At 44.3% G+C, this 12,591-nt stretch overlaps 1 pseudogene; it reads left to right on the plus strand.

Moving 5' to 3' along the window:
- Positions 1 to 360: 360 nt before the first annotated feature.
- LOC129552018 (ankyrin repeat and SOCS box protein 7 pseudogene) lies at positions 361 to 1,303 on the plus strand (annotated as a pseudogene).
- Positions 1,304 to 12,591: the final 11,288 nt, after the last annotated feature.

Consider the following 12,591-nt stretch of genomic DNA (forward strand, 5'->3'; position numbering starts at 1 on the left):
TAACTCTGTATTATTACATAGTTGCAGTCATACTATGCACACAGTTTGTGTCCTGATTTTTCACTTAATGCTATGTCATTTTCAATTATTTACCTTCTTTTTTTATTGTTAAACAGGTGGACATTTTCCAGATTTTGCTCTTATGAGTAATGGCTGTGATAAATGCCTTTAAAACATGATCTTCAAGTTCCGGTACTTATGTAGGATATACTTCTAGAAATGGTCAAAATATTAAAAAATTTTAAGATTCCTGATATAATAAAATGCGTTTCAAAAACATTTTACTAATTGGCACACCCACCAGCAGAAAAAAATATTTAAATGACTGCACAATTTTCAACTCTCTTGTTTTTTTCTTGTATGCTGAGTTACTTGCTAGAGCAAGGCTACTCTCCAAATGGCCGGGATGCTAATGGCTGGACTCTGCTTCATTTCTCTGCAGCACGAGGAAAGGAAAGGTGTGTTCGAGTATTTCTAGAGCATGGAGCTGATCCCACAGTTAAGGACTTAATCGGAGGCTTCACTGCTCTTCATTATGCAGCCATGCATGGCCGGGCCCGGATTGCACGCCTGATGTTAGAATCTGAATACAGGAGCGACATTATTAATGCAAAAAGCAGTGATGGCTGGACTCTCCTTCATGTGGCCGCTCACTATGGTAGGGACTCATTTGTCTGACTCCTACTGGAGTTCAAGGCTGAGGTTGACCCGCTCAGTGATAAAGGTACAACGCCGCTTCAGCTCGCCATTATCCGAGAGCGGTCAAGCTGTGTGAAAATCCTCCTGGACCACAACGCCAACATCGACATTCAGAACGGTTTCCTGTTGAGATACGCTGTGATTAAAAGCAATCACTCTTATTGCCGAATGTTCCTCCAAAGAGGAGCAGACACAAACTTGGGTCGCTTAGAAGATGGACAGACTCCTTTACATCTGTCTGCCCTTAGGGACGATGTGCTTTGTGCACGGATGTTATATAATTATGGAGCGGACACGAACACGAGGAACTGTGAAGGACAGACCCCACTGGCTGTTTCAATAAGCATTTCTGGAAGTAGTCGACCATGTTTGGATTTCTTACAAGAAGTCACAAGTATGTAATTTAATTATTGCTATTATTACATTTAAAAAAAACTTTTTTTGCATCTTCTGAGGAGCTTAAGGTGGTTTTACAACTTAAAATGACTAGATGTTAATGATTCTTGTTAGCCCTGCTCATTCCACTTGTCTGAAATGAAAAAGAAAGCTCTATATCACAGAATTTTATAAAACTAAAGAATTATGTTACTAAAAGTAAATAGGCATAGATAGGATAAGAAAAAATTGGCGAAAAGGATGCAGAGAGGAGAATTTTTTAAATTAACAGAGATCAATACTAGAACAGGGCATTTCCTACTAGTCATAAACATAGTCTTTCCAGGCTTTCATGAAATTGAGAATGAGGAATTAGGAGGACGATTTTGGGTCTTAGCACCCTTAGCTATGGAAGTGTCTTAGAATTTGTGCTTCCTTTTCCTAAGCTGTTCTCGTGTTTTATCATTGCGTTTCTAAGGATGCTGGAAATTAGAAATGGTTGTAAGGAAATGTTTGTTCCCAGTAGGAAACTTGGTGCCACTGTCCCCCGCCCACACCGGATGGTGTGACCATCCTGTTTTCGTGTGGGCACTTGATTTTTAGGCCACGAAGTGTCTGGCCCGCTGCGTCAGTGGTGCCTGTGTGCTGTTTCTCTGATGGAGGAGTTAGTTTGTGTGGAATCGCCACCCTCTCCTCTCCCACTTCCTTATGGGCACTCTCAGAGCTTCATATTCAACAGGAAGCTATCGTCTATAAACACGGCGTTTTGTCTACCGTACTTTTTAGTGAATTCCCCTTTGCTCAACTAATTTTTATGTTTCATTCATTGTTATAGAAGAAAGACGTTCTGGGTCCCAAGTAGTAGAGGATTAGGAGCTTACTTGACCTGCTTGTAAATAATCCACTGTCCTCCTTGGAATTGAATTTGGGAGTAGAAAATTTATGAAGAAATGAGGTATGATTTGGATTTTGTTTATTCATAAGAAAGACAGGATGAAATTATTACCACTGAGTATATTCATACTCAAGCATAAAAAAAAAAATCACACTCAGGGTCTAACGCGTGCTGTCCGATAGAACGTTCAGTGATGATGGAAATGGTCTCTGTGCCATCCACTGTGGTAGCCACTGGCCCCCTGTGGCTGTTGAGCACTGATTTTGTGGCAAGTGCCACACAGGAAATGGATTTTATTGTATTTATAAATTATTTAAATATCCGCAAAAAAAAAAAAAAAAAAACATTTTACTAATTGGCACACCCACCAGCAGAAAAAAATATTTAAATGACTGCACAATTTTCAACTCTCTTGTTTTATTCTTGTATGCTGAGTTACTTCAGTTGTATCTGACTCTTTGAGATCCCATGGACTGTAGCCTGCCAGGCTCCTCTGTCCATGGGATTCTCCAGGCAAGAATACTGAATTGGGTTGCCATTCTCTTCTCTAGGGGATCCTTCCAACCCAGAGATCAAATGTGTGTCTCTTATGTCTCCTGCATTGGCAGGCAGGTTCTTTACCACTAGTGCCACCTGTGAAGCCCTGTTTTTTTCTTAAACAGATGCAAATCCTTTTTAGAAACCAGATTAAAATATTATGGAATATGATACATAAATATATGCATATGTTTATATACACATACATACATATATCTTTCTCCAAATAATCTTAATAATCTGAGTACCAATGTAAAGGCAAAAAAAAGTTTTATCATGTCTTCTACAGGATGGTGGTAATGAAACAAATTCCTCTGTTCCTAATTTAGAGGAAGGGAAAAAGAAACTGGCAGATCATTGCCCTAGTAGACTGTGGGTTCTTGTAGATGAGCCGGTGAATGAAACACTCTACGAGTACTCATTTCATTCTTAGAGTAACCAGCACATGATCCAAGTAATATTATCCTAATTTCACGAAGGGAGAAAACTGAGTCTTTGTGAGGTTAATTAACTTGCCCAAGACCATGTTGGGCTTCCCTGATAGCTCAGTTGGTAACGAATCCACCTGCAATGCAGAGGACCTGGGTTCAATCCCTGGGTTGGGAAGATCCCCTGGAGAAGGGAAAGGCTACCTACTCCAGTATTCTGGCCTGGAGAATTCCGTGGACTGTACAGTCCAGGGGGGTCACAAAGAGTCAGACACGACTGAGCGACTTTCACTTTGAAGACCATGTAACTAATAAATGGTGAAACCAGGATTCACACGCACTGCCTGTCTTGGTTGAAAGTCTGCTTTCTTTTCTGTGAACCGCCTTGCAGAGAGAGAGAACCAGCCTTGAATGGCCAGGTTTTCTCCACTCTTTTGGAACTTGGCCATTCGAGGCTGGCTCCTTTAAGGGAGGGGAGAAGCCTGCTCTTTGCTAAGGCTACTCCTGCTTTCTGGTCCTGGCTTGGGTGAAGACCCTGGACTCCCGCAGGAAGCCCATCCTCCAGAGGTGGCCAGACACTACCCACTTCTCTTTCTGGGCGTGTTTTAGAGGACCTCAGCCTGCCTCCTGTGTCTCTCCTTTGCTCTCACAGCCCCACCACACTCACAATACACTCACAGGGCTTGTGACACCAGATGCTGGGGGGCATGTCCCGCTGAGCAGTTCTCTGTCACCCCAGCGAAGTGGCCTACAGCTGAGCTCAACTCTTGGTTTTTTAATTAATTTATTTTTTTTCAATATATATTTTGTTGAAGTATAGTTGACTTGCAGTGTCTCAGGTGCACAGCAAGGTGATTCAGTTATACAAATACACATACATACATATATTATTTTTGAAATTATTTTCTAGTATAGGGTATTACAAGACATTGATTATGGTTCCCTGTGCTATATATAGTAAACCTTTGTGGCTTGTTGCATTATCTATTTTTTAATTAGAAATCTGGCATTCTATTCATACTAAGTCAAACAAGTGCAATCAAAATGTCATAAATTTTTTAGTTAAGCAAAAATTCATGTTTTCTAAAATATATATATTATATATATGTGCGTGTGTGCAAAAGCTTTTCTACTACACCTGATAAAGACTTGAGAAAGAACATTAAAAAAAAAGATGGAGAAATTGGAGAACATAAGCTAAATGAAATGGGAGCACTGAATATGAAATAGAAAAAGTGAAACAAACTAGATAAAAGATCATTATATAGTCCAGTTGTTTTTAAACATGACTGCTCATAAAAAAAAAAAAAAAAGGAAATACATCCGGAGCTCTGGAGAAAAAAAGCAATACCTGGGCATTTGTGTTTTTCAAAAATTTTCAAGATAGTTCTGGTATGCATCTGGATTTTAAAAAGTGATTACAAGTTTTTCTGTTAGATCTTAGTTTGGGTGATATAGAATTCTATTATTTTTCTGTTGACCAATCGTGATACAATGGTATTGAGTAATAGTTACATAATCACAATAGTAAAAGATGTTTATCAGTTTTCACAATCAATAGCCAGACAAAAAATAAAAGATAATTATAATTGCAAGCCATAATGGGAACATGATTAACCTAACAATATAAAATAATTGCATATAATTTGGGGGGTCAACCAGAGTGATGTGGTAAGTGGAAGTGCACACATGCACACGTTTTCATCCACCAGCCAGCCAGTCTGTGTCTTTTGATTGGTGCATTGAATCCATTTACATTTAAGGTAATTATCAATATATATGATCCTATTACTGTTTTCTTAATTATTTGGGGTTTATTTTCTGTAGGTCTTTTCCTTCTCTTGTGTTTACTGCTTAGAGAAGTTCCTTTAGCATTTGTTGTAAAGCTGGTTTGGTGGTGCTAAATCCTCTTACTGCAGATGCTGATTGCAGCCATGAAATTAAAAGACGCTTACTCCTTGGAAGGAAAGTTATGGCCAACCTAGATAGCATATTAAAAAGCAGAGACATTACTTTGCCAACCAAGGTCCGTCTAGTCAAGGCTATGGTTTTTCCCGTGGTCATGTATGGATGTGACAGGTGGACTGTGATCTAGAAAGCTGATCGCCAAAGAATTGATGCTTTTGAACTGTGGTGCTGGAGAAGACTCTTGAGAGTCCCTTGGACTGCAAGGAGATCCAACCAGTCCATTCTAAAGGAGATCAATCCTGGGTGTTCATTGGAAGGACTGATGCTAAAGCTGAAACTCCAATACTTTGACCACCTCATGCAACGAGCTGACTCACTGGAAAAGAGTCTGATGCTGGGAAGGATTGGGGGTGGGAGGAGACGGGGACGACAGAGAATGAGATGGCTGGATGGCATCACCGACTCAATGGACATGAGTTTGAGTGAACTCCGGGAGTTGGTGATGGACAGGGAGGCCTGGCGTGCTGTGATTCATGGGGTCACAAGGAGTCGAACACAACTGAGTGACTGAACTGTACTGAACTGAACTGAAATCCTCTTAACTTTTGCTTGTCTGAAAAGCTTTTGATTTCTCCATCAAATCTGAAGAGTCTTGCTGGGCAGAGTATTCTTGGTTGTAGGTTCTTCCCTTTCATCTCTTTAAATATGTCATGCCATTTCCTTCTGGCTTGTAGAGTTTCTGTTGAGAAATCAGCTGATAGCCTGATGGGAGTTGCCTGACATGTTGTTTGTCATTTTTCCCTTGTTGCTTTTAATATTTTATCTGTCTTTAATTTTTGTCAGTTTGATTACTGTCTGGGTGTGTTCCTCCTTGGGTTTATCCTGCCTGGGACTCTCTGTGCTCCCTGGACTTGGTTGCTTTTTCCTTTCCCATGTTTGGGAAATTTTCAGCTATTATCTCTTCAAATATTTTCTCAAGGTCCTTTCTCTCTCCCTTCTCCTTCTGGGACCCCGATAATGCGAATGTTGGGTGTTTAATGTTGTTCGGAGGTCTCTTAGGCTGTCTTCATTTCTTTTCATTCTTTTCTCTATATTCCCTTCTGTGGCACTGATTTCCACCATTCTGTCCTCCAGGTCATTTATCCATTTTTCCTGCCTCAGTTATTGTGCCACTGGTTCCTTCTAGTGTATTATTCATCTCTGTTTGTATGTCCTTTAGTTCTTCTAGGTCTTTGGTAAACATTTCTTGTGTCTTCTTAATGTTTGTCTCCATTATTTTCCCGAGGTCCTGGATCATCTTCACTATCATTATTCTGAATTCTTTTTCTGGAAGGTTGCCTGTCTTCACCTCATTTAGTTGTTTTTCTGGGGTTTTATCTTTTCCCTTCATCTGAGACACAACTTTATGCTTTTTTACCGTGATTAACTTTCTGTAATATAGTTTTGTTATAGCCTCTCTGAGACTGTGTTGTTCTTGTTTCTTCTGTCTGCCCTCTGATGGAGGAGGCTAAGAGGCTTGTGTAAGCTTCCTGATGGGAGGGACTGGTGGTGGGAAACACTGGGTCTTGCTCTGGGCAGGACCTTGCTCAGTAAAACTTTAATCTAACTATCTGCTGATAGGTAGGGTTGCACTGCCTCCCTGGTAGTTGTTTGGCCTGAGGCAGCCTAGCCCTGGGGTCTATGGGCTCTATGGTAGGGTCAGTGGCAAACTCCAAGAGGATTTATGCCAAGGGGGACCTACCAGTGACCCTGTCCCTGTGGTGAGCCCCTGCCAACCCGCGCCTCCACAGGAGGCCTTTCAACACTAACAGGTAGCTTTGGTTCGGTCTCCTGTGGGGTCCCTGTTCCTCTCCTTTGGGTCTTTATGCATGCAAAATTTTGTTTGTGCCCTCCAAGACTGGAGTCTCTGTTTCCTCCAGTCCTCTGGAAGGCTTATAATCAAGTCCTGCTGGCCCTCAAGGCCAGATTCCCTGGGGATTCCCAGTCCTTTTGTTGGGTCCCCAGGCTGGGAAGCCTGACGTGGGGCTCAGAACCTGCACAGGAGTACAAGAACTTCTTTGGTATTATTGTTCTCTAGTCTGTGGGTCACCCTCCTGGCGGGTATGAGATTTGATTTTATCTTGATTGGCACCCTCCTACCATCTCATCATGGCTTCTTCTTTGTCTTTGGACGTGAAGTATCTTTATCTTTGGATGTGGGAGACCTGGGTTCAATCCCTGGTTTGGGAAGACCCCCTGGAGAAGGGAATGGCTACCCACTACACGATTCTGGCCTGGAGAATTTCCTGGACTGTAGAGTCCATGGAGTCACAAAGGGTTGGACACAACTGAGCAACTTCCACTATCTTTTTTTGGTGGTTCCAGCATCCTCCTGTTGATGGTTGTTCAATAGCAGGCTGCAACTTTGATGCTTCTGCAGGTAGGGATGAGTGCATGTCCTTCTACTCTGCCATCTTGAACCGGAAATCATTGAGCTCAGTTCTGACACTACCCACCTAGAGATCAAGTCAGAACCCACAGGTTAAGGGCTCAGTCCCACAGGATCGTTGCTACTTCAGACAACCACCTAGGCTGTCACCTTATTTCTGGCCCATCAGCCACACGTCGGAGAGTTCTATGACCCCCCCACCTCCTCAAGTTCAATTAATTTGCTAGAGCGGCTCGCAGAACTCAGAGAAACATTCTGCTTACTGGATTAGCAATTTGTGTTGGAGGGGTACAAGTCAGGAACCGTTGGTGGAAGAGGTGCACAGGACAGGTTTACAGACGAGGCTGCAGAGCTGCCAACCCCACCAAAATGCCACGTGTTCCCCAACCCGGAAGCTCTCCAGACCCCACATTCTGCAGATGTTTATGGAGGCTTCATCATCACAGAGGTCTGATAGATCATTAACTCCACATCTAGCTGGTCTCCCCTCCCAGGAGAATGGCTGGGGGGAGAAGGGGCTGAGTATTCCAAACTCCTAATCACTGAATCACCCAGGGAATTCAGGAGGTCTGTGCCAGGAACCCGAGGCAGAGACCGAGCTGCTGCTGCTGCTGCTAAGTCACTTCAGTCATGTTCGACTCTGTGCGTCCCCATAGATGGCAGCCCACCAGGCTCCTCTGTCTCTAGGATTCTCCGGGCAAGAATACCAGAGTGGGTTGCCATTTCTTTCTCCAATGCATGCATGCATGCTAAGTCACTTCAGCCGTGTTTGACTCTTTGCGACCCTATGGACAGCAGCCCACCAGGCTCCTCTGGGCAAGAATACCAGAGTGGGTTGCCATTTCTTTCTCCAATGCGTGTATGCGTGCTAAATCGCTTCAGTCATGTTCGACCCTTTGCAACCCTATGGACAGCAGCCCACTAGGCTCCTCTGGGCAAGAATCCTGGAGTGGGTTGCCATTTCCTTCTCCAAGAGACCAAGAGAGAGACATATTTTCTATCACCTCCCAGGGCCATAGCCTGACCTGTGGGACAAAAGCCAGCTGTCTGGTCATACTTATTACATGATTGTGTAATAACAAGCCCTTTCCTAGGGAACTGGGCAGTGACAGCTATTTTCTGAGAATTCTGGAAGGCTGTGATTTCTCTCTGGGATAATTTTCCTTGGAGGCAGTGCTCTGTTCTGAGTCCTCGGATCCAGGACCTCACCCGGGAGGGAGACATCTGAGTCACGGATGTGCGAGTTGCAGAATCCAGCCTCTGTCTGTGAGGATGAAGACGTGCTAGGTGTTCACTGGTCCTCCAGCGTTCTCTTTCTCTTTTTCTTCTCTCCTCCCATTTCCCCATCCTTCCTCGGGTGCGGCCATGATTCTGTGCCCTGGTGGAGGAGGCTGACGGGAAGGAAGCTGTTGCACAGTGGCTTCCAGCACAAAGGCCTTTCTGTTCTTCCCTCTCTGCCCCTCGGGCTGCTTGGTGGCATCTGTGACCCCACTTACCTGTGATAGTGCTGCTCGCGAGGCAGTTTCTCATGCCTCCCCCCAGGTTCCTGAGCTTGGGATCTGGGAGACCTCCAGGTCATCTCTTCCTCCCCCTGGAAGTACCGTGCCCCTGCAAGGAGGCCACATGCCCCAGATTCCACCGTGGGAGCCAGGCTGACCCACTGATCGAGTTTAGAACCATCCCAGAGGCTTGCCACCTAAACAGAAGGAGGTTCACTTTCTCCAGTGTTCTTTCTGTTGCACTAATTTTCTTTCCTCAGTCCTCGTGGTAAAATATACATTGAACTGATGCTGAAGCTGAAACTCCAATACTTTGGCCACCTGATGTGAAGAACTGACTCTTTTGAAAAGACCCTGATGTTGGGAAAGATTGAAGACAGGAGAAGGGATGACAGAGGATGAGATGGTTGGATGGCATCACTGACTCAATGAACATGAGTTTGAGTAAACTCCAGGAGTTGGTGATGGACAGGGAAGCCCGGCATGCTGCAGTCCATGGGGTTGCAAAGAGTTGGACATGACTGAGTGACTGAACTGAACTGAACTGAAAATATACATGGGGGCTTCCCTGGTGGCTCAGGCAAGAAAGAATCTGCCTGCAATGCAGGAGACCCCGGGTTTGATCCCTGTGTCAGGAAGATCCCCTGGGGAATGGAATGGCAACCCACTCCAGTATTCTTGCCTGGAGAATCGCTTGGACAGAGCAGCCTGGCCAGCTACAGGCCATGGGGTCGCAAGGAGTTGGACACGACTGAGTGACTAACACTTTCACTTTCGAAATATGCATAACATGAAATTTACCATTTTAACCATTTTTAAGTGTGTGGGTGAATAGTGTTTTTATGGGTTTTTAAAATTCATTTATTTTTGGCAGCACAGGTCTCTGCTGTTGCTGGGCTTTCTCTAGTTGGGGTGAGCAGGGGCTCTTCCTTGCGGTGTGTGTGTGTTCCTTTCTCATCGCGGTGGCTCCTCTTGTTTTGGAGCACAGGCTCTAGGCGCACGGGCTTTAGTACTTGCAGCATGAGGATTTAGTCATTGTGGCTTTCAGGCTCTAGAGCGCAAGGTCAGTAGTTATCGGGCACGGGCTTAGTTGCTCCGTGGCATGTGAGATCTTCCCGGACCAGGGGTCAACCCACATCCCCTGCCTTGGCAGGTGGATTCTTATCCACTGCACCATCAGGGAAGTCCTGCCGTTCCAGTGTTAAGCACATTCATGACCATGGTATGCAGCCATCACCACCCTCATCTCCAGAACTTTTTCCTCTCCCTAAACTGAAACTCTGTCCCCAGTAGACTCAATTCCCCATTCTTCCACCTCCCCCCCCATCACCTGCACACCTTCCATTTTACTTCCTGTCTATATGAATTTGATGACTCTACTAGCACATGGAAATGGAATTACAGAGTATTTTTCTTTTCGTGACTGACTTATTTCATGCCTTCAAGGTTCATCTGTGTCATAGCAGGTAATAGGAATACCTTCCTTTTAGAGTCTGAAAAAAGATTCCTTTTATGTATATACTGCAGTTTACTTATCTATCCATCTGTCAATGGACACTTGGCTCTATCATCAACTTCACAAACATCTTTTGAGTACCCCTGATGTAGCAGGCATGAGGTTTGCTGCTGGAGATAAGATTGCTGTCGAGGTAACTAGGGGGTCCCTGCCCTCCCAAAGGTGAAAGTGAAAGTGAAGTCACTCAGTTGAGTCAGACTCTTTGCGACCCTGTAGTCTGTAGCCTACCAGGCTCCTCCATCCATGGGATTCTCCAGGCAAAAATAATGAAGTGGGTTGCCATTTCCTTCTCCAGAGGATCTTCCTGACCCAGGGTTTGAACCCGGGTCTCCTGCATTGCAGGCAGATACTTTACCCTCTGAGCCACCAGGGAAGCCTTAGAGGTAAAGAGATACTAAATTGTAATGACTAGAAGGAATGGTTTACAAAGACACCAATGAAGAGACTATTCTTAATTTATGTATCCTCCACAATTTTTACTAAAACCTCTGGGCACCTGATTAAAAATGAATGAAATAAGGGACTTACCTGGCAGTCCTGTGGCTAAGACTCCGTGCTTCCACTGCAAGGGGCACATGTTTGATCCCTGGTTGGGAAACTAGGATCCCACATGCTGCACAGCATGGTCAAAAAAAATTTTTTTTTAATTTTTTCCAAAGAGTAAAATAAATAGCAGAAATATAAATGGAAAAGCCTGAAAATCATCACACACAGTCTGAATTTGTGAAGGGGCCTCCTAATGGTGAATTTAAATTACATCGACAAACAGCCGTGCTCATCACTGGCTGCAGTTTCTAGCTGTAGCAGTAGAACTAGCTAGATCAGCTTTTTCCGTGTTCACCGGTTAAGCGGCAGGAGTTTCTGGTTTTCTCTGCTGTGCTGGGGAACAGACCCCAGGCACCCGGCCGCAGGCTCCAGAGGACCCGGTGGGTCTCCGTGTCTGCCAGCACCCTGTGAACCCACTGTCCCCTTGCTGCCCTGTGCTCGTCCCTCTGCAGACATCTCATTAAATTGCAGTTTTAAAACATCATTTGGTTTAGCACTGCATCCTATGATGTGTCTCCTTTACCATGAGTGGCTGCTCTGCAGATTTCTGAACATGTCTGTCCTGACTTAGACGGAGGCCAGACAGGAGCCTGGACAGCCCCTGGTCTCATCGAGGTTCCGGCCGCATGTCCTTGGGCGCCGGTTGTCATCATATTCACTGATACGTCGGGTCTTTGTTGTCGTTCAATGGCTAAGTCATGTCGAAATGACCCCACGGACCGCAGCACGCCAGGCCTCCCTGTCCTTCACTGTCTCCCAGAGCTTGCTCAAACTCATGTCCATTGACTCGGTGATGCCATCCAGCCATCTTGTCCTCTGTTGTCCCCTTCTCCTCCTGCCCTCAATCTTTCCCAGCATCAGGGTCTTTTTCAGTGAGTCCACTCTTCGCATCAGGTGGCCAAAGTATTGGAGGTTTGGCTTCAGTATCAGTCCTTCCAATGATTATTCAGGGTTGGTTTCCTTTAGGATGGACTGGTTTGAGCTCCTTGCAATCCAAGAAATTCTGAAGAGTCTTCTCCAGCACCACAATTCAAAAGTACCAATTCTTCGGGGCTCAGCCTTCCTTAAGGTCCAGCTCTCACGTCCATACATGACTCCTGGAAAAACCATAGCTTTGACAATAAGGACCTTTGTAGGCAAAGTGATGTCTTTACCAGAAAAAGACAATAAATAAATGTAGAGTAAAGAAATGTGCTATGCAGGAGACCCAGGTTTGATCTCTGAGTTGGGAAGGTCTCCTGGAAAAGAGCATGGCTATCCAGTCCAGTATTCTTGCCTGGAGAATTCCATGGACAGAGGAGCCTGGTGGGCTACAGTCCATGGGGTCTCAAAGAGTTGGACACAATTGAGTGACTAATACACACACACACACACACACACACACACGCATCAGGTCACTGAATTGTTCCAGGTCTCCCTCTTGTGGGCCATCTATGAAATAGAACACACCAACTACTTTTAATAGATACTATGAAGAATCTTACAGATGATAAAGAATCGATTTCTGTGAATAGGACATTTCACTAATTTTATTTCAAAATATTACAAACTTATAAAAAGTGTATAGAGAATAATATAAAAATACTCATGTACCCACACACCAGCTTTATCAAATCTTACCATTTTACCCCATATTTACTTTAGATATTTTGAAAAATAAAATAGATATAGCTGAGGACTGTGTATTTCCCTTGCTGCACACACACAGAGAATAAGATAACCATTAGTCTGACTCTGTGTTTGATTCTTCCATATATATT

Source organism: Moschus berezovskii, chromosome 3, assembly GCF_049115385.1.
Source record: "Moschus berezovskii isolate FMDL1 chromosome 3, NW_MosBer_1.0, whole genome shotgun sequence".
NCBI lineage: Eukaryota > Metazoa > Chordata > Mammalia > Artiodactyla > Moschidae > Moschus > Moschus berezovskii.